The sequence below is a fragment of the Castor canadensis genome, chromosome 3 (genome assembly GCF_047511655.1).
Source record: "Castor canadensis chromosome 3, mCasCan1.hap1v2, whole genome shotgun sequence".
Taxonomy (NCBI): domain Eukaryota; kingdom Metazoa; phylum Chordata; class Mammalia; order Rodentia; family Castoridae; genus Castor; species Castor canadensis.
The window spans coordinates 74908603-74932368 of NC_133388.1; the positions used below are offsets into that span (position 1 = coordinate 74908603).

At 35.6% G+C, this 23766-nt stretch overlaps 1 protein-coding gene across 7 annotated transcripts in view; it reads left to right on the forward strand.

Annotated features, from left to right (window-relative positions):
* The window catches only part of Prkd1 (protein kinase D1), a 317831-nt gene that overhangs the window by 28257 nt on the left and 265808 nt on the right, over window positions 1-23766 (forward strand). For 2 of the 7 annotated variants that reach the window (XM_074068228.1, XM_074068230.1), the window contains exon 1: window positions 1-23766. This exon is cut by the window's right edge and continues 5217 nt beyond it. The exons of the other annotated variants lie outside the window; for them this stretch is intronic. The gene's annotated coding sequence lies outside the window, so the exon portion shown is untranslated. 7 annotated transcript variants of the gene reach the window in all.

A 23766-nucleotide genomic window follows, 5' to 3' on the forward strand; every position in this document is an offset into this window, starting at 1 on the left:
GTCATTAAAATAGTATATTTATTTGATGTAAATTATGATCTATTGATGTGCACTTGTATTGATTCTTAGTGAATTGCATATTTAAAATAACAAGTGCTAACTTTGACATAAATATTTTCATACTTGCATCAGAAATATGAGAATTTGCACTTTGAACATTTCATAAATATTAATCAGTTAAACTTCAGAACACTTCAGTGATCGAGATTTTATGACTCAACCTTCTGGATGAGTATTAACATTTGCCAGCACACAGAGAAATTTTCTTCCTTCTGTGCTCTAAAATAGCATGCAGATAGGAGTCTTTAATATTGATTCTTTCTTTAAATTTTATCTCACTTCCTTTTTATTTATAAAAAAATATTTTAAAATGTTTGTCCTAAATAACAAAGGAAGGCCCAGTCAGTTTGCATCTGTGGGCACAACTGATGAAATCATTTGAGTGTTATTAGAGCCAGTTTTCTCAGATTCTCAGCCAGCTCAATTAAAAACAAAAACAGTGTGAACAGCAATAACAGGGGCTTCTGTTTTGATCAGAATCAGTAATCTTTTGGTGCAGGAAGAAATAACGGTAAGAATAAACTGATGATTACTTTGTCTTAAGTTGAGAAGTCTAAAAGCCACATGAAGAGACAAAATGTGATATGTGCTCCATTTTCTCTATCAAGAGTGTTGGTATTTGAATAACATGGGATTTACTGATTCTGTAAACATTTTGTAATATGTCTCTATTACTCCATGTACACATAGACCTGAGGGAAAATAACACATCCTTCCCTCAGTAGCTCATAGACTGTTTTTAGTACACTAGCTGAAATGCTTTCAGTCCTTTAAAAAAGTAGACTGAGGTCTCTTTTGCTAACTCATGATTAAGTGATTGTTATATTTAATGACCATTGTAAACATTACTGAAGTTCATTTTCTTGTCTTAATGTGCAAAAATACATATAAATGTAAAAATTTAAAATCCAGAATCAAGGAGCTATTTATATCCCAGACTTCAGAAGGATGAAGAATAAAAAAACTATAAATTTGTGAAATTAAGAAACATTTTGTTGTTTTAGGGTGCATAGATTTTAATTTTTCACTTGCTTTAAACTTAAAGAAATAACATATTTTCGTTTATAGTTTAAGAAATATAAGAAACACAGGCAGCTATATGTTAGTATAACAAGATTATTTTGAGAAAAGCACTACAGTATATGAAAATGCTAATTACTGTCTCTTGAACATTAATATTCCAAATTTATCTTTTACTAAAAAGTTTTGAGGAGCTAAGAAAAAAAACATTACCAAACTGTTAAAAAAGTCTTACATTTTCTCCTCAGAGTTTTAACTTTACTGATGTAACATATGTGACCAGTATGTAAAATTAAGTTTATCTTTTAAATTCACTTACTCTAGAAGTAATTTTGAGTATTACAAAACATTTTTTTCTTCTTCTTGGAATTATGCATCCTAGCCACTTCATTGATAATCTGGCTTTTCTCATGTGATTTAACAGGCTTTTCTGTGGAATCCTATTTTGCATGTTAGCTTACTACCGATACTGTGTACTGAAGAATTAATTGTATTTTCAGTATACCGTGATATCATATTGAACCAACCAATTTTTGCCAAGTGAGTAAGTCACGTCTTTGAAAAATGGCAAGAATTTAGAATAATTAATTCTTGGTCATGTCTTAGGGAAAAAACTCCAGAATAATTAGGTACTTACCTAGCACTTTACTTGTTTACTTTTTTTTTATCTTATAAATATTCTATGAGGTTAAGCTTGTTCTCCTTTTATATATTAGGAAACTGTGACACAAAGCATTTTGTAACAGGGCCACATAGTGACAAAAGTCTGCTTGCTCCAAAATGCTGGCTTTTCCACTGTGTCGTGGTCCCACACTAGAAACTACTCGGCCATGTGCAGGATTGTCTAAGGTGTGATATTTGTGGTCTCATGGGAGAACACTCTCCTATCAAAATAATACAACTATGTGTGGGTTTCTGTCAGTGTAGAGAGGATGGTATGGGTCATGCATTCCTACCTAACACATGCCCTCTTGTTTTCCTTTCTCAGAGAATTCCTTGTTACTTCTTTCTAAAAAATATGATTTTGAAATGTAAAAAGTTATGTAAGATTCCCTACCTGGTGAGTTAACTTAATCATAAGTTAATTGTGAGTTGCCTGAGTCATGTAGTTTAAAAGTAAATGTTTTCCAACTTGGTACACCCAGTTGTTCACATTTCAAGATTTCTGAAATTGGAGTATGACTTATCATCTCTGTTCTGTCATATTATGTAGAATTCCTTTTCTTGTTAGCTATGAGATCTTGGGCAAGTTCACCTCTTTAAGTCTGTCTTCTTTCTGAAATTCAGGAAGTGTCTCTTGACCCTGCTCCACTTATTATGTAGCTCTATCGAGACAGTGTAAGGCCAAAGATTATAAACTGTTGAGTTCTAGAAACATTTAGTATATAGACTGGTGGTTCTCAGATCTCTGTGTTTATGAGGATCATCTGTAGAGGATGTTAAAAATGCAAATTCCTGAGGCTCACTTCCAGTGTTTCTAATTCTGTGGATCTGGGGAATAGAAATAGACCATTATTACTGTTTTTTTTAAAAGAAGGTCAGCATATGAAATTTTGTAATAAAAATGTAGATAGAAGATCTTTCAGAGACTGGTCTTCACTTATCAGATTTGCAAAGATGGAAAGAATAATACTTAGTATGGGAAAATGACAGTTGTGTTTCTGTCATTAATGTGAATGTAATTTTGTGAGCATCAATTTTTTTGGAGAATAGTCTGGGAATATGTATTTAAAGACATAGAAATATGCTTACCTTTTGATCTAGCTGTTCTGTATCTTGAATTTTTTAAAACTGAAAATCTAACAAAGCCATAGATGTGGGAATGTCATTGCATAGTTGTTTCTGAAAGGAAACAAATTGCAACAACTCAAATATGTCAGAGTCAGGCAGTAGGTAAATGAAGTATGTTATGTCCATGCAAAAAAAGGAAGACATTAAAATGTAGATGTAGAAATATATTTGTAATTACAGGAAAGATGTTTGTATTATCTGTGTGAAAAAAGGTTTATAAAACATGCATAGCGCCAATTAAAAATTTGCATAAGTCTGGGCATCATGGTGGTGCATGGATGGCAGGTATAAGTAGTTGGCCTGGGGCCATCGTGGGCAAAATCATGAGACCCTATCTAAAAAGTAACTAGAACAAAAAGGGTTAGAGTGTGGCTGAAGTAGTATAACATCTGCCTAGCAAGTTCAAGGCTCCGAGTTCAATCCCCAGTACTGCAAGCAAACAAACTCAAAACGGAACCAACCAACCAAAAGAAGAACAACAAAAAAACCTTGTATGTATGCATAGAAGTCTGGAGAGGTACTCTGATCATCTCAAATTGTAAGTGGTTTTCTCTGGCTTTTAGGAATATAGGTGTTTTTATTTGTATGGATTTTTAATAAAATATGAACAATTTATAAATTTTTATAATTTGAGAAATACAAGAAAGTTTTTTTTTCCTCTTAAAAGGAAAATATTAGGGCTGGCAGAGTGGAGAGTGGCTCAAGTGGTAGAGTACCTATCTAGCAAGTATAAGATATTTAGAGAACTTATACTTAAGAAGTCCATTTGTATCTCAGTTGTGGTGACAGGAGGCAAACAGATTTCTGTCTCCTCCCTGGTTTTTTAGCTGTTTACTTCTCAAGATAAAGCAGAACTTCTTGAAGCTAGCTAAGCCTTTTTAAATTTTTATCTTATTTATTTATTTATTTATTTATTTGAGACAAGGCTCCAGGCCTGAAACCTGAAACCCTCCTGCCTCAACCTCCAGGTGCTGGGAGAGCAGGCTTATGCCACCATACCTGGCTCTGGCGATGGCCTTCTTTCTGGCAGAGTCCTGAGGTGGTCTCGGGCATCCCATGGTGAGAGAAAGGAGGTGTGAGTATATGCTTGTTGCCCAGCCTTTTAAAATAATTTGTGTAGCTAAGGCCTGGCCACCCTGATGCAGTTTGCTTTTCTTTGTTTTGATTTTTAGTTGCTCAGCTTTATAACAATATCTGACATTTTTGCGATGGAGATAGAACTTAGTCTTCTCTCTTTATTTTCCTGATGACTTACTGATTATCAGAGGGAAATAAAACCAGTGAACTCTACTTTCTCTTCTGTCATCTAAGCAAATACTACTCATGTTTGTTGTCCAAGTTCTACAAGTAGATCAGCCTTGTTGGCTGCTTTAAGGACTCTAACTCGCATTCCCTTAAGAAGAGAAGTTCTATGACCTGATTTAAATCTGCAAAGGATCACTCCTGGTTGCTGTTTTGAGACCAGACTGTGTGAGTGAGAGAGAGAACAGGGAGGCTAGTTTAGGAGCTTTTAGAGGAACTCCAGTGAGAAATGATGGTGGCTTGGATGAAAGTAAGCAAAATGGTGAGAGAAATCCGGGAAGCACAAGGTAAATGATAGTGTGTTTGTTCTTATAGTCATGGTGTTAAGCTATGGCTTCTAAAAGTTATCAATTCTTTTCTTGGAGATTTAGAATTTAAACATATACTCTTCTTTGACAACACATATTTTGACAACATATGTCTAGAAATTAAAGTGCATATCTTAGTTTTAGAATGTTTTTACTAAAGACCTTGTGAAGAAATCAAGTTTCAGGCTTGATAAAGATTGCTTTTGTGCTTCCTCTGACATTCTACATAGCGTATATTCCAAGGATGATTCAGTATTGCCCTTGCTTATTTCAGAAATTGAGAAGTCATTCTCAACACTGCCCTCTCAATGTCATTTCTTTACTATATGTAATTGCTAGGTCTTGTCTATTATGTTTTCAAATTATGTCTGAAATGTATTTACTTTTGTCCCTCTGTACTGTTAACTCTGTGGTCTTACATGTTTATCAATTTTGCTTGCACCATCACAAGTACCCTCATCTGTTCTTATTTAGCAGACAGAGAATAGTTACAAGTGCAAGTCTCATCTTGTTATGAAACTCTTCAGTGATGTCCTCTGTAGACTATTCTCCCCAGACTCCCATTAATCCTCTGCCTTTCTCTGCCCTACTCTGGATCCCAGGAACTGCAGACATCCCCAGGACTCCTTAGGCTTCTAGCTCCCCATGGAGTATGGTATACTTCCTTTTGTACCTAGGCATGAATTCTATAATCATAATACAGACAGTAAATAATGTGCAAGAAAGATTCTGCATGATCTTGTTGATGTGCCCAGAAGACTTCTTTCTTTATCCCTGGTTTGGACAGTTGCCTCTTACTCCTTTACACTCCCTAAGCCTTATTGGGTTTGTACTTTCCATTTCTGATGACTGGACCATTTTCCTCTACTTTCTTTCACTTCTGTTATCACCTTTTGCTTTTCCTGAATATCTCAACTTCAAGGTCACTTCTCCAGAGAAACCTTTCCTAGTTATATACTCCCAAAAATTTCACTGAATTTTTCCGTTGCAGCAGGTGGTATGACTATACATTAAACATCCTTGTAACTGTTCACATAAAATTTCTCTTTCCTGCTAGATTCCAGACTCCATGAGGTCAAACATATAAAATCTCTACCTCAGAAGCAATGGTTGGTATATGCAGAGGATTCACTAGCTACTCAACAAATACATTCAGAAAGTAAAGATATCTTCACAGGTAGTTTTCAGAAATTATCAATGAAATTTTCATGTTTTAGTGTGGAGCCATACCAAAGAGCAAAACTTGAACTCAGAATTAGGACCTGTGTTTGCTTCTATGCTAAAACTGATATTCATGAGTGCAGCAATAGTATTTAAGACCCATAAGAACTATGTACCAAATAAAATAATGTCAAGTTGGCTTTCATCTTTTAATTTTGAAGTTGAAAGTGTTTATATAGTTTTCCCATTACATATGCTTATTTATAACTTGTGATTAGTATTATTGATGTCTTTTTCATAACTTTAGTAAAGCTTTGGCACCAAATATGTGGGTGAATACAAAAAGGATGACATTAATAAGATTTAAAGACAACCATAGTTATTTTAGAAATAACAAATATTCTAATTATTTTTGAAAGAAATAACTGATTATTAATACTCTTCTTAAGGCATAACTTTTGAGTAAGAAAGTTTGCTCTTCCCAACCATGAACTATTCTTACAAGCATGAAATATTTTGAAATTTGATCTTTTAATTTTTTTGTTGTCAAGAAATTTTACTTTTCTAACTCTCAGATTGTTACAACTTAGTTTGTCTTAGTGATTCATTTAAAAAGTGAGTAATATCCTGAGAGGGTCTACCAACAGCATTTCAGAAGGAAGTAAACTGATGTTACTGAAATGCACATGGTATTCTAAGTAGTTCAAATTCATAGAGCTGAAAGAAATTTATTTTTAACTTTATGGAGGAATAGTCTTTGAGGGATATTATTAATGGTGCTTCTATTCCAAAATAAGTTTTCTGGATGTAACATTCTAGAAATAGTTGTGTTTGATAGAAATATTGATAGATTCTTATTTTTTAAGCAATGAATGAAGCCATGTAGAATCTTCATGACCTCCCTTTCAATGAATGGCTAGTTATATTTATTCTTATCATTCTTATAATAATAAATTTTAGAATGTTAATGGGGCACCATTTTCCATGTCATTCTGATTATTTCACTCTAAAAGTTCTACATCTTGGCAATGTGTATTTTATTTTCTGTTGCTGTAAGAGTACTGGAGACTGGGGAATTTATTTTTTGAAGAGTAGGGTTCTGTTTTGATTGATAGCACTAGAGGCTTGGATCTCAGCTCATCAGGCAGCTCCTGGTGAGTGTCCTGTGCTGCTTCAATTCACACAGCAAAGCAGAATGGCGTGTGAGTGCAAGCGCAAGACAGAAAAGGCGCAGAACGCCTGTGGTAGCAAGACTAATCCATTCATGAGGGCTGATTCATTGTGATCCACATGCCTCTTGTAGGGCCTACCACCTTGCCACACTGTCACATTGGGTGGGGACCAAGACTGAACATGAGTTTTGGTGGGGACAAATCTCTTCAAACCACAGCACAGTGCATACCTGGAAAGATGATTCAGCTTTGCACCTCTGTTTTTCCATGAATTAGTAGAAGATAGAAGGTCAGACCTTAGCCCTTGTAGTATTAAGTCATTCTTGGCAGTGAAAGGGCAATGATTTGTGTAAAACTTTTATTGAGAAGTCTGTCACCATGGAAACTGCAAAACAAACTCTTGAAAGAGATGAGGCCTAATACCCTTTTTCCTTTCTTTATGGGGGGGCCCAGATATGATTCCACATTTAGTGAAAAAAGGCACAGAAGATTGTTCTTGATACAAAGAGACAGTGTGTCAATAATTTGGCTAAGGTGTCTGGAAACTTTGAATCCCTAAAAGTAAAAAGCAAGCTCATTTAACAAGTACTTGTCTAATCTCTGCTGTGTCCTTGTCAAGGTATTCTACTCAGTGCATTGGTGTATTTTTAATGAAAGAAGGAATGGTTGTCTCCATAGACATGGTGTTGAAAGGAATGCCGAAGAGCTGAGCCGTGTGTGGAAAAAGGAAATCATCTGAAAAAATGTGTAATCTATAAGAAGTGTGTGATGGAACGTCTTCCATATAATGAAAGGACATGAAGTTTGATGAAACTAAGTAAACCTTAATTTATGCCAAAGTGGAGTACAATTAAGTGAATTAACTCATCAGCATCAGTGACTGTAAACTTTTGACGAAGGTCATTTTATTTATGTATGTGTGCATGTATTTGTTTATTTACTTATAGACAGGGTCTTCCTAAGTAGGCAGGGATGACCTCAAAATCAAAATCCTCCTGCCTCAGTTTGTGATGTGCTGGGATTATAAGGGTTTGCCACCACATCCAGCATTGATGAAAGCATTTCACAAATTTCAAGAAATGAATAGGGAAATGCTTGGGAAATTTTTATAAAGAGTTTAGATTTCTTTTCTATGTTTAAATATGCATGTATATTTATAAATAGCTAGCTACATGTAACTTCTGTTTTTGAATTGAATTCCACGTATTATTTTTATGGCAGTATATATTTTCTGTAAAGCATAAAAGAGAGGGAAGGTACATGTGTTTAAAAACTTACCACAAATATGGCAAACAAAACAAAAAGGAGACTCAAAAAAATCCTAAAAGCTTACTATCCAGTAGTAAAGATGGATTTTGAGAGGATTTGCTTTAGAGATTCACAGCAGAGACAGATCCTGTTCAATTAGAGCATTTGGGAAGGCCTTCATGGTAGAGTAAGCACTAAAATAGACTTTGAATGGGGAGGATTATTTCTAATGTGAAGATGCAGAAGAGTCATCATGACTGCAAAATGGTGGTCTGTCATAGTACAATATGCATGTGTGCATACATGAAAGAGAGAGAGAGGAGAAGGGAAACTGGTACTAACTATTCCTTTCTCCCTCCCTCCATTCCTCCTCCTCTCCCTTCTTTCCTGCCCTACTTTTTTCACTCTTTCCTCCCTTCCTACTTTCTCCCCTTCTTTCTTCCCTTCTTCCCACAGAGGCTGTCACTGTTCATGATAGTCCTTCTGTATATGAAAACAAAGCCACTTTGTTGTGATTATTAGTCTGCGGGCAAACTGCTACCATCCATTTGCTCTGTGTGTGCTCTGTGATGGGAGATAACACACCATGGTGAACTTCTCTCTTGATAAATCCCCAGTGTGTTGAACAGTATTGGCTGCATAGAAGGCATTTAAAAAATAGTTGCTGAATAGTCTTTCTTAATGTTTAATATCAGTTATGCTTTGTATAAAATGCAAGCACAACTGAAACTGTGACTTTGGTGATAGAGTTTTCAACCTCATATGAAGCATTAGCTTTCACAACAGGGGATCAACATTTAATTAAAAATTACACATCTTTATTTATCCGTCAGAATATGCAGTGTCAAATAGCATTTAGATTTCTTTATATAATTTGTTTCAATGCTTTCACTTTTATCCATCCATTAATATGCCATGTGGGTAATTTTTTTCCCTTAGAGGAATTACTGTATTGAAAAATTCCCTTTCTATGGAAAATAGTTGGCATATATTATCTTCAGTCACTATATTGAAAAAAAGTGTGAAGTCTAGAGTCATTTTCAGTCCTACAATAGTCTGGCAGTGTGAGCTTGTCCTACAAACCTCACTGGTAGTGACGGGAGATTGAGAAAGACAAAAGACAGAAGACAAACATGCAGAAAGCTGGGGTTAGGTGGGCTGGGCACTCTAATGGAGACACATAACAGCCTTGACCACCTCCAGCGAGTTTATTATATACAGTGGCAAACGAGGAAGTAGAGCAGCAGTTCTCGGGTGTGGGGGCATGACATTGTAGTTATTGGGAACAGGAGGAAACTGCTACTCTCTGGATGTAAACATCTTAGGAAAAGCAGCTGTGCTGCATTTTGTCCTTGCCCCCTTCTGTGGCTAGGGGCTATGTCATCCCAGCCTGCAGATTATTGGGCATAGCTGTGCTTGTGTCAAGTTCTTGTAGGATTCTCATACTCTACTCTCCACACAATGGTCCTTAAAGTATGTGTGATTTTTCTTTAAAGGTGATTTAATAACTGGCCTTCATTCTCTGCATCGAGTCAGAAGGTCAGGAGTCTCTCTTTCTGTCTCTCTCTTTTTCAGTACTTTTACTGTGACACATTTGTTATCTCTCATAGAGTTTTGCTTCATACATGAAGAACCCATGATTAGGTTCCTTAGCTCACATATTCAAGAATCATCAATTAGTGAGTGATGGGTAGGAATTAAATCTAGACTTTTTTTTTTGTGGTACTTGGGTTTGAACTCAGGGCCTTCACCTTGACCCACTCCACCAACTCTTTCATGTGAAGGGTTTTTTCAAGATAGGGTTTTGTGAACTATTTGCCCAGGCTGGCTTTGAACTACAATCCTCCTGATCTCTGCCTTCTGAGCAGCTAGGATTACACATGTGAAGCACTGGTACCCGGCTTAGATATTCTTTATTTGATGGGGCTATCACTTTCAAAAGATGCCTCGCAGAGATTTATTCTTTAATTATACAAGGTTGGGAATATTTATCAAAGTTCTTAGCAAAAGGAAAAAAAATACTTGAAATAACTGAGTATGTGGGAAGCTAGCAGCTCTGCCTTTTCTCAGGAGAACAGAATAGTATCTAGACAGAACTGCATTTGATAAAATATGGACAAAAATGTTAAAAGACTACTATGGTAGTATCAATAATACAATCACATTGGGGTTTAGGAAGTTCATATGAGTAATAAAATGCCACAGATTATTTGGGAACTTCATTAGAGAATGACCAAGGAAATATTTGTAGTATTAAGTAATTTCCTATATTTGTAGAGCTAAAATTTTTTTCAAGGTTTTCTTTAAGCTGGGTGCAGTGGCAGATGCCAGTAATCCTAGCTACTTAGGTGACCAAGACTGGGAGGACTGTGGTTCAAGACCCCATCTCAACCAGTATAAAGATGAGTGTGGTGGTGTGTGCCTGTCATCCTAGCTACACAGGAAACATAAATAGGAGGATTGCAGTCCAGGCAGGCACTGGCTTATAAGTGAGACCACATTTGAAAAATAATGAAAGCAAAATGATTGGTAGTGTGGTTCAAGTGACAGAGCACCTGCCTAGCAAGCACAAGGCCCTGAGGAATATTTTTTTAGAGGATTCAGTAAAAATGGCTGGGATTCTGCAGTATTTTTGAGCATCTTGGTGGTTGACTCCCGCAGTTAGAAGTACATGCCTGAGTATTGCCAGTTTTATTGCCATTATTCTCAGTTTGGGGCCTAAGGTATGCTTTTGTGTTTGTGATGACTTTAGGGGAAGACTGACTATGACATATTATTTCAGTTCCCAAATGCACAGTTTTTATAGTGAAATGATCTTAGTTATTTCATGTTACTGTGTCGTAGAACTGTGATTTTTTTCTACATGCCTGTTTTCTGGATGGCACTTAACCACATTGTTGTTTCACCCAATGGAATCTTGCATATGTTTATATAATTCTTTAAGTAATATCTATGTCTTTTTGCTCCACAAAGACACTGCTCATTTCTGCTTTCTTGTGTATCCTCAGAACCTATATGAGTGTCTGGCTTAGAATAGGTACCCTATATAGTTTTGTTGTATGAATGAAATGGTCTTTGAGTGAATTTTAGACAAAGAACTCACTTTACGGTGTCCCTGGCTACATTGTTTTTTAAATGCTCAAACAATTGTAAAAGATAGAATTGTCAGTTACCAGGCTTTTTATTTAGATTATACCCCTATTCACATTTTGAAATTCCTTCTTTGAGTTACTTGAATTTATTCATAACTAAAACAACTTAGATATGTTGGTTTCTTGCCTGATTTTTCTAACACTTCCTTTTTCTTGAAGAAAATAACTAATGTATTAATACTTTTGTCTGTATTTGCAGATAAGAAAGCTGGTAATCACATAGGTAATGATTAGTGGCAAGATAGAACCATTACAATCTTTCATCTATTTTTTTGTAAAGAAGAAAATAAACCTGTATGTAGTCATATTTTAGTTGTTCATCTGTATTTAAATATGCAGTTACTTCATGTCACTTAAACTGTACAGTTTACTAGTTTTTTATGTCTATGCCATTGGTCAAAACATTAGAAAGTAAAATTTAAAATGTCAGCCACAGTAGCTCTTGAAAAATGCTTCTAGTTCTTCTCTGTTAAGTAATGGTGGCTGCTGTTGTTTCAAGTAGATCTTGTTGAAGTGAACATGTTTTCTGTTCCTGGTGTTCATGGTTGTCAATGAACTACCTGAAGGAGCACTTGGTAGAGGCTGTTGAAACCTCAAGTCTTGAATATTTTGGTTTGGCAGTAGTCTTCCTCTTAATGTAGTTGAGAAATGTAATTGCTTTAAAAACACTCGTTTCAATTGTATTTGCTAGCATTATTTATACTTTTAAATTATATTCAAGTTAAAATGATTTAAGAAATTGTATTGTGGACTCAAGGATTAGAAGACCAATGCTGTTAACTAGAGTAATTTCAGGAGAACTGAGTGTGGAACACATAGGTGTCTGCCTACACAAGGAGCACAGCTCAGAGGACGCGAGACTCAGAAGTGTGGACCCCTGCTCTTGATTTTGTAGTAAAGAGCTGTTTATTTTATTTTTAAAAATAATTTTATTAGTATATAATAGTTAAACAGGTAGCTACTTTGTGATATTTATATACATGCTTACAATTTATCTTAAAGAGCTGTTTTTGCTCAACTTTACTCAATAAGTTATCTTCACCTTATTCAAAGTTGTATATGTTTTTATGAGCTCTTTTCAAATAATTCTACAAATAAGATTATGTATAAATTCTAACAGGCACTTTGGAGCTAGGTAAGCTATAAATAGCTTAGTGTTATAATAATAATAATAATAAATTATGCATTATCCAAGGGCTAATAAGAATATTTATGTGTGTATCCCTTCTTTCCATCACCTCTCTACTTTTTTCTCTTCCATTGCTATGTGGAGTTTTGTTTCTGTGACTTGCCTGTGTGAACGATTTCGGTAAATATGGATGTAACAGACTTCTACAAGTATCACTTGTGGTTTTCTGTTCTGTTAACCCCGACTTAAACCATTTAGGCCTGCCTGGATTTTTTTTCTCCTTCTCTTGCTTACTTCAAATATAACCTATGTTCTAGTCTCAGAAACATGGTGTTTCATGATGCCTGTCTAATCATTCCATGTATAAGTTGATACATCTGTCTATGGTCTTCTTACATTACTGTGTTCTTCTACTCACATGCATTTATTCATCACCTCAACAATTATGCAATATTACATTATATATTAATAACACTAACTCTTTTTTCTCCTGGATTTTAAATTATTAGAGAAATGGCTTACTATACTTTATCATTGTATCTGTCATAGAGCTTAGTGCTGCTCCTTGTATAGATTAGGTACTCAGTTTTTCTATAGTATTCTTAATCTTCATACAACAGGTAGTTTCCTTAATGCTCATTCGAAGGTATTGTTTTCTAGTGGACGTATCGAGTACATGCATATAATGCAATCAGATTTCATGCATTATGTTATAGAAGGTTACATTGTGTTTATTTCCTCCCATGTGCCTGTTGCACTCCTAGTGGGATACTTGACCATCTTTGTTCAAGAGGGAAGGGCGCAAGAGAGTAGTAGGTTGCCACAAAAGGAATTCACTGTCAACCTCAGAACTATCAGAATTGTTTCCTGGATTTTTTCTGAAGTTTTAGCTGATAGTAAGCATTAGAACCATCCCTAGAAGATTTTATATTAACATTGGCAAGAACAATAATTGGCATCACACATATAATCCTTATTTTGTGCTATGCTTTTGGCACGTCATTGCTGGAAAATTATGCTAATCCATACCATCTGCGCCCACCAGATGTGCCATTGAGAGGAGCACAAGTTCCTTTTCAGAAGACTGCTTGATGTTGAATGTCAATCATTTGTCAATCATTTAATGTACCTAACATTAAAGGAAGAACCATCCCAATGGATGTTTTTTCTTTTCTTTTTGGGTTTTTTTGAGACAGGGTCTTGCTATGCAACCCAGTCTGGCTTGGAATTTGCAGTCCTCTTGCCTTCGTCTTCCCAGGGCTCCATGTTTTTTCTTTAACATCATTTATCAATCTGAATAAGACTGTGATAAACTAATATAACTAACAGGGAAAACTGACAAAAAGTAATTGTTCAGTCTACCTTTTGTTCTGTTGTAAAGTAGCCATATAATCTCTTGAAGACGCTGTCTTGTTGCGTACACACTACCGAGAGTGTGGCTACATCCTGCTGAATACCTTATAGTTGTTCATGGCTTGTGCAGTTTATTCTATGACGAGAATTGGCTGTAAGGGTATCAGCAGATGGTGGTAGGCACAGAGTAAGTTTTTTCATTTCATGGTTGAATACTCTTCTAGGAATGCTTCTCCAAATACAATTTTTGAAAAATAAACTTGTTCACTTGAACACATTGACAAGCTCTTCCTCCAGATTGTTATGTCATAAAAGACATTGCCACAAACTTAGGGGAGCTGTGGTTTCCTTTCCTTTGGCTTAGGGGGAAAGGGAAAGAGAGTAGGAAGTGTTTCTTTTTTTTTTTTTAAATCAGACGTCTTTTCATGTTCTACCTGGGCCTGGATTGTCTGCCTTTGGGAATAATAGAAATCCTTTGTGTTCCAGTTTCATAGCTTGCCACTTTTGTCTACTACATAAGCACCAGAAATGCCTGGGCCCAGAAATAGTCTGAACAGTTGAACATACTAGGGATACCTTAAAATTCCATCGACTTCTAGAATATTAATGAATAACAGTGCTTGTTAGAAACTTGAACTTACTATAAACTTTTCCTTGCGCAAGAGTGTCTCTGACTGGAGAGCAAGTCTCTTTCTGTCCTTCTCTCTTTTAAGTCCTTGTTTAAAAGTTTTGCAGGCCACACTGGACGGTTGCCTGAAGGGTTTTTCTATGTATGGTACAGTATTTTCTCAGAGTTCAGGTTTGCTTTACTCTATGCACCAAACATTGTATCAGAAAAAATGTGTAGTTTGATTTAAATTCCTCTGATTAGAGAATGGGAAATTTCCCTTAATCCTGCTAACTGCTGTGTTTATTCGTTTTGCTAGGAGATGAGGCAATTTTTAGTTTTGTTTTTATAAGTGTTCTGGATAAATATCTAAAGTTGCTCTTTGGTTTTATTTTATTATTACTTTTTTGGTGGTACTGGGGTTTGAACTCAGGGCCTTGTGCTTGCTAGGCAAGTACTGTGTCTCAAGACTTAAATTACTCACCTCCTTGCGGGATGCTTTTGAATTTTCAGGGAAGAAGTTCCAGTGGGCACCATCAGCCTCTACCCTCTTCGCTCACAGTGACCTACTTACTGCTCTAATCATATACCAATATCCGTCTTTGTCACCTGACTGGTCTTTGATGTGTTGGATTGGCTTATTTGTTTTCTTGTAAAATAATGACAATCTGTCATTGTGGCAAGTAGGTGTCTATTAAATGTTTCGGAAATGAAAGGCTAGATGGATTATTTTATGTTACTTTGTGGAAAATCTTCATATATGGAGATCCTCTAATTTAGAAAATATAAATGCTGTATTAAGTGATGATTAGTACTGCAGATAGTAGACTTGAAATATGGATGTGTCAATTGTATTAGTATTTTTGTAAAATCCTATTATCTTCTCTAGGTTTTAATTCAATTTGAAGTTGTGATATGAATTATATATATTTTACATTAGACAACATAATGGATTACTATGCTGTTATTGAGTCATTCACGTTCTTGCTCTTTATGGTCTTATCATAACTACACGTGTCCCTTGATCATTGTCTTGAATTTATATTAGCAAAACCCTACTGCTTGCAATACTTACGTAATATTTTTCTTTTTCTTTTGTTTTTGAGAGTTAGCTATGATTGTGCAGGCACATGTAGTTCACTCTGTGTCATTACTGTGTAGTATCCAGTTATCTGATATCCTGTGGTTATTTAGAGTTTTCTTTTGTGGACTACCATAATGGGTTATTGATAATACTTTCCTGTGATAACCAATGTTACTATAAACTTTCATATATATATCTGTATATATATATATGAAAGAGATATATATGATATATATATATATAGCTCAAAAAACAAATAAGAAAACTTAATGGGTTGAAAATCTTCCTGGCTAAAGTTCTTTTAGAAATTGTGTTTGTTACATAAGGAGAACATTGCACAGAGTTTTAAAAATGTGTTTTAATTCCAAGGTCAGTAAGTCACTCTTGACACTTTTGTTTGTATTCTTGCAGGCATTTTATAATACAATGGCAAAGAAGATCATGCTATACATGTTGCTCATTAACTGAGCATCACTTTTGAGTTGACCAAATTACCCAAACATTTTAGGGGAAGAGCTGCTATTTGATGATCATCTCTATAGATGATGCTCACATTGAAACAAGAGGGTTACCATATGGGGAGGTTAAAAATAAAATCTGCTGGCCTTCAAAATCCTCTTACCAGCTACCTAACAGGGTCAAGATGCTGACAATGATGTGCTGAGAGCAGCGGGTAAAGACAGATTGCCCAAGTCTCCTGCTTGTGAGTTGTACTCTCAGTTGTTCATCTAACTTGTCTTTATTCCCAGTTTTGGGGCTCTTTCTGGACTGTGCAAATTTAGGTAGCAAATCTTCCATTTATCCCCAAGGGGCTAGTCGTGTTTACATATTCATATATGAAATAAGGTATTTTGTGATATGTCAATCAAAAATAAATCAGAAATCAGGAAACGTGTCTTTTCCCAAAGTAAGTTCCTTGTTAACGTAGCTAAAAAGAGCCACTTTGTCAATAAAGTGAATGAATATTCATTTTTAGAACAGACATGATGTTTGGATTGTGTTAAACATATGTCTGTTAGTAAAAGTGTGAGTTGCAAAGATAAAATTTCATCTAAAAATAATTTATAGAGAAAAATCAGTAAATCTACACATGGTAAAATACTTCCTTTTTTCTGTAAACTTTTAAGTCATTTTATTTAAATATTGTGGTATTTAAAATTTTTCTATTAATAAAATTTGGAGATACGGTAACAGTAGCTGAGAAATAGAAGCAAACACAGTTCCATTGGCAGGTGGGTGGATAAGCGAGACGTTCACACACATATGCACACCCATAATGGATTATCATTTAGCCCAAAAATGAAGAAAACTTTGACCTGTTCTATACTATGGCTGGGCCTTGAGGACATTATGCTAAGTGGAAAGTAGCCAGTCACACACAAAAAATGGTGTATGTTTCTGCTTTTAAGTGAGGCTCTAGTGCAGTCAAATTCATAGAAACAGCAGGAGGCAAGATAGTTGCCAGGGTCTGGGGAGAGGGAAAATGGGGAGTTGTTTAATTTTGCACGATGGAAAAGTTCTGGAGATTCTTGCACAGTAATGTGAATATACTTAGTGGTACTGAACTTTGCACTTAACAATGTTAAGATTGGGAGTTGTGGCACATTCTTGTAATCCTAGCATTCAGGAGGCAGAGTGAGGATTATTTTGAGTTCAAAACTAGCCTGGGCTACAGAGCAAGACCCTGTCTCAAAAAAATAAAACAATTCAAATAAACAAGCAAAAGGTGAAAATAGTGAATTTTATATTACATATATTTTACTACAACTAAAAAAAGAAAGAAACTGTAGAGTAATTTTGACTGGAGCTTATTTATTTTTAGCCATACTTGTTTGTGCAGAATAAATGCCTAGGGCTGTGCTTTGAGCCTTATCAGAGTCCTGGTGGGCTGTGTGATTACAGACCAACTGGAAGTGTGTGAGGAAACAATCAAGGTTCAGTGGCAAGTCACTACTCTCTCAATTGTCCTATGTTATTTGTTTTGGTGGAAATGTTGCACAGCATAAATTATTATTTGTAGAGTAACTCAAAGCTAAATAAGTGTTGCTATCATGTCTAAATACATATTCATTGGCTCCTTTACTTTTATGGTCATCAATTATTAATCCAGAAACAGTTATTAGTCACATAATTTATCAATGTCTTACTATTATTGGTCAGGGACTGTCTTTTTTTTTGAGTCAGAGTCTCACTATGTAATCCAGGCTGGCCTCCTGCCTCTAATTCTTGAGTGCTGGGATTACAGGCATGTACCATGTAACTTGGCTTTAAGTTTTGATCTGTAATAACAAATAAGTCTTATCCTTAAGGAATCTAAAGTCAGTTGTGTTTGTGGTGGGGGAAAATAAACAAAAACAACAAAAAAACCCTGCTATAAAATACCAGTAAAAACTGTGAAAGAGGTAAATAAAGATGTACCTGATGAGAAAAAGTAGAAAGCTTTGGGAGTTCAGGGTTTCTGTTTTGAGGAAGACTCTGTGAAATCTGGGGAAAGGGAAGGTAGAGGATAGTATTATGACTTGGAGTATTGAGTGCATTAGTGAATAGTTCACTGAGGTAAGGCACAAAAGGAGGGAGAGGTTTGGGGAAACATCCATTTTGATTGAAGTTTTGGGAGAGGAAATGGACAATCCTAGTGAGACATAGGATGGGAGCAGAAGAGATCCACAAAATGGAACCTGAGAATAAAAGTTAGAGAATACCAGAGGATGAAAAGCTCACAGCCAAGCCTAACCAAACAAAACTTATGGGCAAAACAGAAAAACCAGAGAGCAAACCTGAGCATGAGTAGGTCAGACAGGGAGGAGCACAAACCTAGAGGGTCTGTCCTTTCCAGAGCCTGAGGCAGCAGGGTGCTTGGACTGAGGCAGTGGTCAGTGATCAGTGGTCAGAGAAAGCCTTGGGGGGAAGGTGCAGTGGGCCATATGGAGAGGATGTCACCAGGAGGAGCCATGGGTTGCTCACTTGATCAGAAATGGAGGCTCTGAGAGAAGACCTCCTTTTCAAAATTTTTTTTTCTATAAAAGAGAGAGAAGAGTCAAAAAATTTATCCTGTATAGGAATCTGGGTTTAAGGATATTTTTCATTTTTATTTATTGTTAAATTTCTCTTATTGTGGTAAAGTATATAAAACATAATATTACCATTTTAATCATTTTAAGGGTACAATTCAGTGACATTAGGATAGTACCAGTGTTGTGCAGCAGTCATTGTCTAGCTCTGGGACTTTGTCATTGACCTAAATGGAAGCTATGTAGCTACCAAGTGCTCCCCAGTTTCTCCTTCCCTGGACTCCAGTAACCTCTTACCTTCTCTGTCTCCATTAATCTGCTATTCTACATATTTTATATGAGAAGAATCACACAGTATTTGTTCTCTTTGGTCTGGTTTATTTCACTTACCATAATGTTTTCAAGGTTCTGTGTCTTGTGGTGTGTATCAGAACTTCATTTTTATAGTTGAATAATATTCCTTTGTGTGTATACTGCAATTGGTCTGTAAATTTAACTTTGGACACCAGGGGTATTTCTCCCAGTTACTATTGTGAATAATGCTAGTATAACCATCCGTGTACACGTATTTGTTTGAATCCCTTTTCAGTTTTTCTTTTCTATGTATAAGAGGGGTGGAATTGCTGGATCATATGGTAATTTTATGTTTACGTTTTTGAGGATCTGCCAAACTTTACACAGTAGTTACAATATTTTATGTCTTGACTCTAGTAGAGTACTAGGGTGACAGTTTCTTCCTGTTTTGGTAATCCCTACTTCTGTTTTTTCAGAGGGGGATAAGAGGGAATGAGAATGAGGGGGGTGAATAATATTGAAGTACATTGTGTCTATGTATGAGGATGGCATAAAGACACCTACCAAAAACTGTTAAAGATGGGAGTGGGGGTTGGGGGATGGAGAGCACAATAGAGGGGATTAATCTGATCAAAATTCAGTCTATACAAGTATAGAAATGCCCCAGTGAAACCCCTTTAGTTCCTGTTTATTTTCAGTTGTTGTTTTTATAACAGCCTTTCTGTTGAGGGTGAAGTGGTGTCTCATTGTGGCTTTTTGCATTTCTCTAATGATTAATGACATAGAGCATCTTTTCATGTATTTGTTGTCTATCTGTCTTTGAAGAAATGTCTAGCCAATCCTCTAACTTGCTTTTTTGATTGAGTATGTCTTTTGTGATCAAGTTGTAGTTTTTAAAAATGTGTTTTGGATACTAAACCCTTTCTGTATATATGATTTACAAATATTTTCTTTCTAAATTCATTTTATATGTTGTCTTTCACTGCCTTGGTTATATAAAATTTTTAAATTTTGATTAACTTCTAATTTGTCTGATTTTTTCACTCATTGTCTTGTGCTATTTTTAAGTTTAGAAGTGACTTTATAGTGAAATTTGCTGTTTTAGGGGGATGTATAGTTACGTGAGTTTTGATATTTTCATAGATTTGTATACCTATCACCAAATCAGGATACACTGAAGTCCCATCTCCTGCCTCTCAGTTCCATTTGCAGTCAGACTTTTCCCTCACTGCTGATGCCTGGTTAGCACTGAGACCCATGTTTTTTATTCTCATGTTTTACCTTTTCAAAAATAAGAATGCAACCATATGTAAAGAGATAGTTCGACATAGTCTGTATTTCTGCCTGCCTTGCAAACAGAGGCACTGACTGCCTTTGTTCCACACTGTCTTTTCAGGGATGCCTGAACTGTGCAGAGCCTGGAGGGACAGAAATAGTGTGTGCCTACATCTGGAGCAAAGGCAGACATACTTCTTGCTGATTATAAAAAGTTTGGGTTCCCTGGTCAGGGTTCCTCTCCTGTACATAACTCATTGTGTGTGCTGTGTACCTTGGTCCTTGTCATCGTGCCCTTTTGAATTGGGCTTAGGGAAGCCACGGGCATACCAATGTGCTGATAGTCTTCAGTATTGCTTTGGCTGTGAGAGAGGTAGGAGGGGATGGACTTAAATGTTTGAAGAGTGTGGCAAGATTTGTAATAGCTGTTGTAGAAAGTGAGAGCAAATGTTAACAAGAGAAATATGAAATTTATATAAATTAAAACAAGATTATTGTAGCAATAACTCATTACTACTTTTATGAATATGCAATGAAATAAACATGAAACAACAAATCGACAAGGCTTTTAAATCCTCCCCTTATGATACTGCAAACCTTGTAATGTTGTTTAAGTGGACATCAGTGTGCATAAACGAAATCAGCCTAAAGTAAATTGTTATTTGCCTTTGGTGAGTAGATAAATTGCTTATCTTTAAACATGCCATTTGTTGCAAAGAACATTTAACACAATAATTAATTCTTACAATTCCTTTGTCGAGGCTGTCATAATTTTCATTTAAAATGCATAGCACAAAATATTATGCCAACAATTCAGAAATGAGAAAAGGAAAATCTGCACAATTTAGCCTTCTAATAAATTACCTATCTTCCTCTGTTTGTATGCATGACTGGGCTTTGTTCACATGCACATACAACTTGCGCTCATCTGCTAATTATGTCATATTCAATATTTAACTTACTCTTCTTTTATTGTTATTTTATAAGCATTATTTTTCAAGTTACTCCTGAGCTTTAATGAAACGTCCCCTCTTCCCCAGTCCCACTTGTGGTCAAACCTTCCTCTTCACCCCAATGCTTGGTTAGCACCTAAAACCATGCTACTCATTCTATAGTTGTGCCTTTTCAAAAATGAGCGAAGCATGAAACTCTATAAGGTGACAGTTCTCCATAGGGGTCTGTCTGTATTCCTGCACGACTTCCTACTATCTGGGTGTTAGTGGATTCCCTCCCTTCCAATTAATTTGTGTCAGAGAATGGCATCATCATTTCCATTTTATAGATGTAAATAACAAGGCTTTGGAAAATTCAAAGGCTTGTCTAAGATAAATATATTGAATCTCACAGGGTAAACTCTTTGCAAGTATAATGAATGTACTTAACATTGGCTTTACATTTTTTCTCTTTATAAACATTAGTTAAAACTCAAAACCGAAGCATGCGAGGTTACAAAATAGCCTGATTATTCAGGTTACGTGCAACTTTCATCATGTATACCACCAAACAATGGATGTATGTTCTAATGATATGTTGGTTAGGTTGCTAAAAATAGAATTGTAGCCAATAAATCTTAATAGCATATGAAATAATTACATGGATTTGGTTTGTGAGTGAAGAAAGATTTTTCTGTTTTATATAGTCTCATAATCTTTTGAACACATGTTACTGGTGAAACAAATTTAGTAATATTTTCTAGAGTATATGTGTTTGTATAATTATGTACTTGTGTTACTTCATTACTATAATTTTATAAAATACACAATACTCATTTTTACAAAGTTAAGATTAACTTTAATATGAGCATAACCCCTACTTATTTCTCTCCTTTTATAGTCTCTTGTTTCTTGTCCATTTCTGAATTGGTATACCCATGCCTGTGTATAGTAATGATAAAAAATGTTAGAAAGGCATCTCACATAATACGTTCTTCACTTTTAAAACCAATGTTTAAAACAAACGTCCTTTGTATTTAAGTTTGTTTACTCAAATGAGTTCACAAGTGCTCATGTAATATCTGTTCTGTGCAAAGCATTTTAAGAAATGTAACTTCTTACAGAACCTAATTTTCGACTTAATATCTTAATAGAAGTTCCAAAAGTTTGTCCCTGAGTAAGGACAAATTCAATAGTAAGAGAAAAATAGTATTGGCAGAATGAAAGCCACTTGAAAAACAAGGTTTGTGGAGTTTGCACCCTTCCTCTGACTTGTATTTAAATTGTCCATTGAAAAGTGAACATGGTCGTCTTTCAACTCAGAAGCTGTTTGTGCTGCTGTTTTGGCATTTTGAATTAGCACAAATGTGTAAAATCTCATGGAATGTCATAGGAAAACTAGCAAATGGTTCTTTGTGATCTTAGGAAAATAAAAAACTTCTAAAATACATATGTACATTTTAATGTCCTTCATTCACATAAATATGTTTCTGTTTTAACTGCTTTTGTACATGGATTTGCTCCATAACAATGGCCAAATATAAATATTCTGAAGGGGAAGAAGGAAGAGGTGAGGATGTTTGGTGTGGATATTGCAAATCACTTTTGTCTCAGGCAGTCAGCCATTTCCATTTGGACTCTAGTAATCATTTATGATCATGTGAAGTATATGTTTCTTATTGTATTTTAAGTACATTAAAATTTTTCCTTGAATATTTATGTTTTTAGTTTTTAGTTAGGTGAATAATACGAATTTCCTCTCCTGAAACAACATAAAATTCAATTTTTTCAGGTCAGAGCTATGAACATTTTCTTCCGTGGCTCCTGAAAATCTAACAGCTGAGCAGAGTTGATTATCTAGCTTAATTCCCAGACATGAATAGGTGATAGATGACCATGGAAACTGTTTATCAGTGAATCCAGCTGTGTCTATATTAGGTCTGGAAGAAGCCCTAGCTGACAGTTTTCCATTTGTGAGCGAGAGTTGTGAGCACACTTTCACATACTTCTCATCCTTAGTTTAATGGGGCCAAATGGGTTTCCAGCTTATGCAGTGTGGACTTTTCTTTTGGAAAATAGGTTAATATATGTGACACCAGAGGACCCGGACCTGGAAATAAGCACTTTTTTGTCAAGTCATATGACGCTGGATGAGAGCATTAATTGTCATGCTATGGGCCTAGAACTGCTCTTTGAAATGCTGGCACAAAGACAGCTGAGATTTATTTAGACTACTAGGACCTACTTTACAGAGAACTTTGCACATGTTATTTCATTTGGTCATCAGGGCAGTCCTGAGTTACTTATGCGTAGACTCCCCTTTTTATAAATGAGGAAACTGAGACAGAGCAGGTCAGTTCAAGGTCAATGCTAAATGGCAGATTCAACATAAGAGCTAGGCTTTCTGCCTATAGAGTCTGTCTACTACACTCTATGCTTCTCATTTTGGCAATAAATTTTTTTAGCAGATGGTGATCACAGAAGTTGCTTAAAGTCACAACTTTTAAGTACTTGCTTTTTTCTAAAGTCAAATTGTGTAGTTTTTATCCTAAAAAAGTGTATTTTCACTTTTGTAGTTTAGATGAAGAAGGTGTGAAAATTTGAAATGTTATCTATTCTCATTTAATTTCCTACTTTCCATTGAGCATATTCTATACCCAAATCTAAATGTCGTTACCAATTGTTGCTCACACTTACAAAAAGGAAAGTCTATGCTTGGTTTTGAGCAGAGGCTCCCTGTGTAGGAGTATGACAGCCCTCAGCAATGTTTTGGCACTTGTGTTTGGCAACATATCCTGGGCAGATGAGTGACTCATATGGCAAGAGCACTGTTAATGAAAAAGGTGCATTAATGGGAATATTAGCAC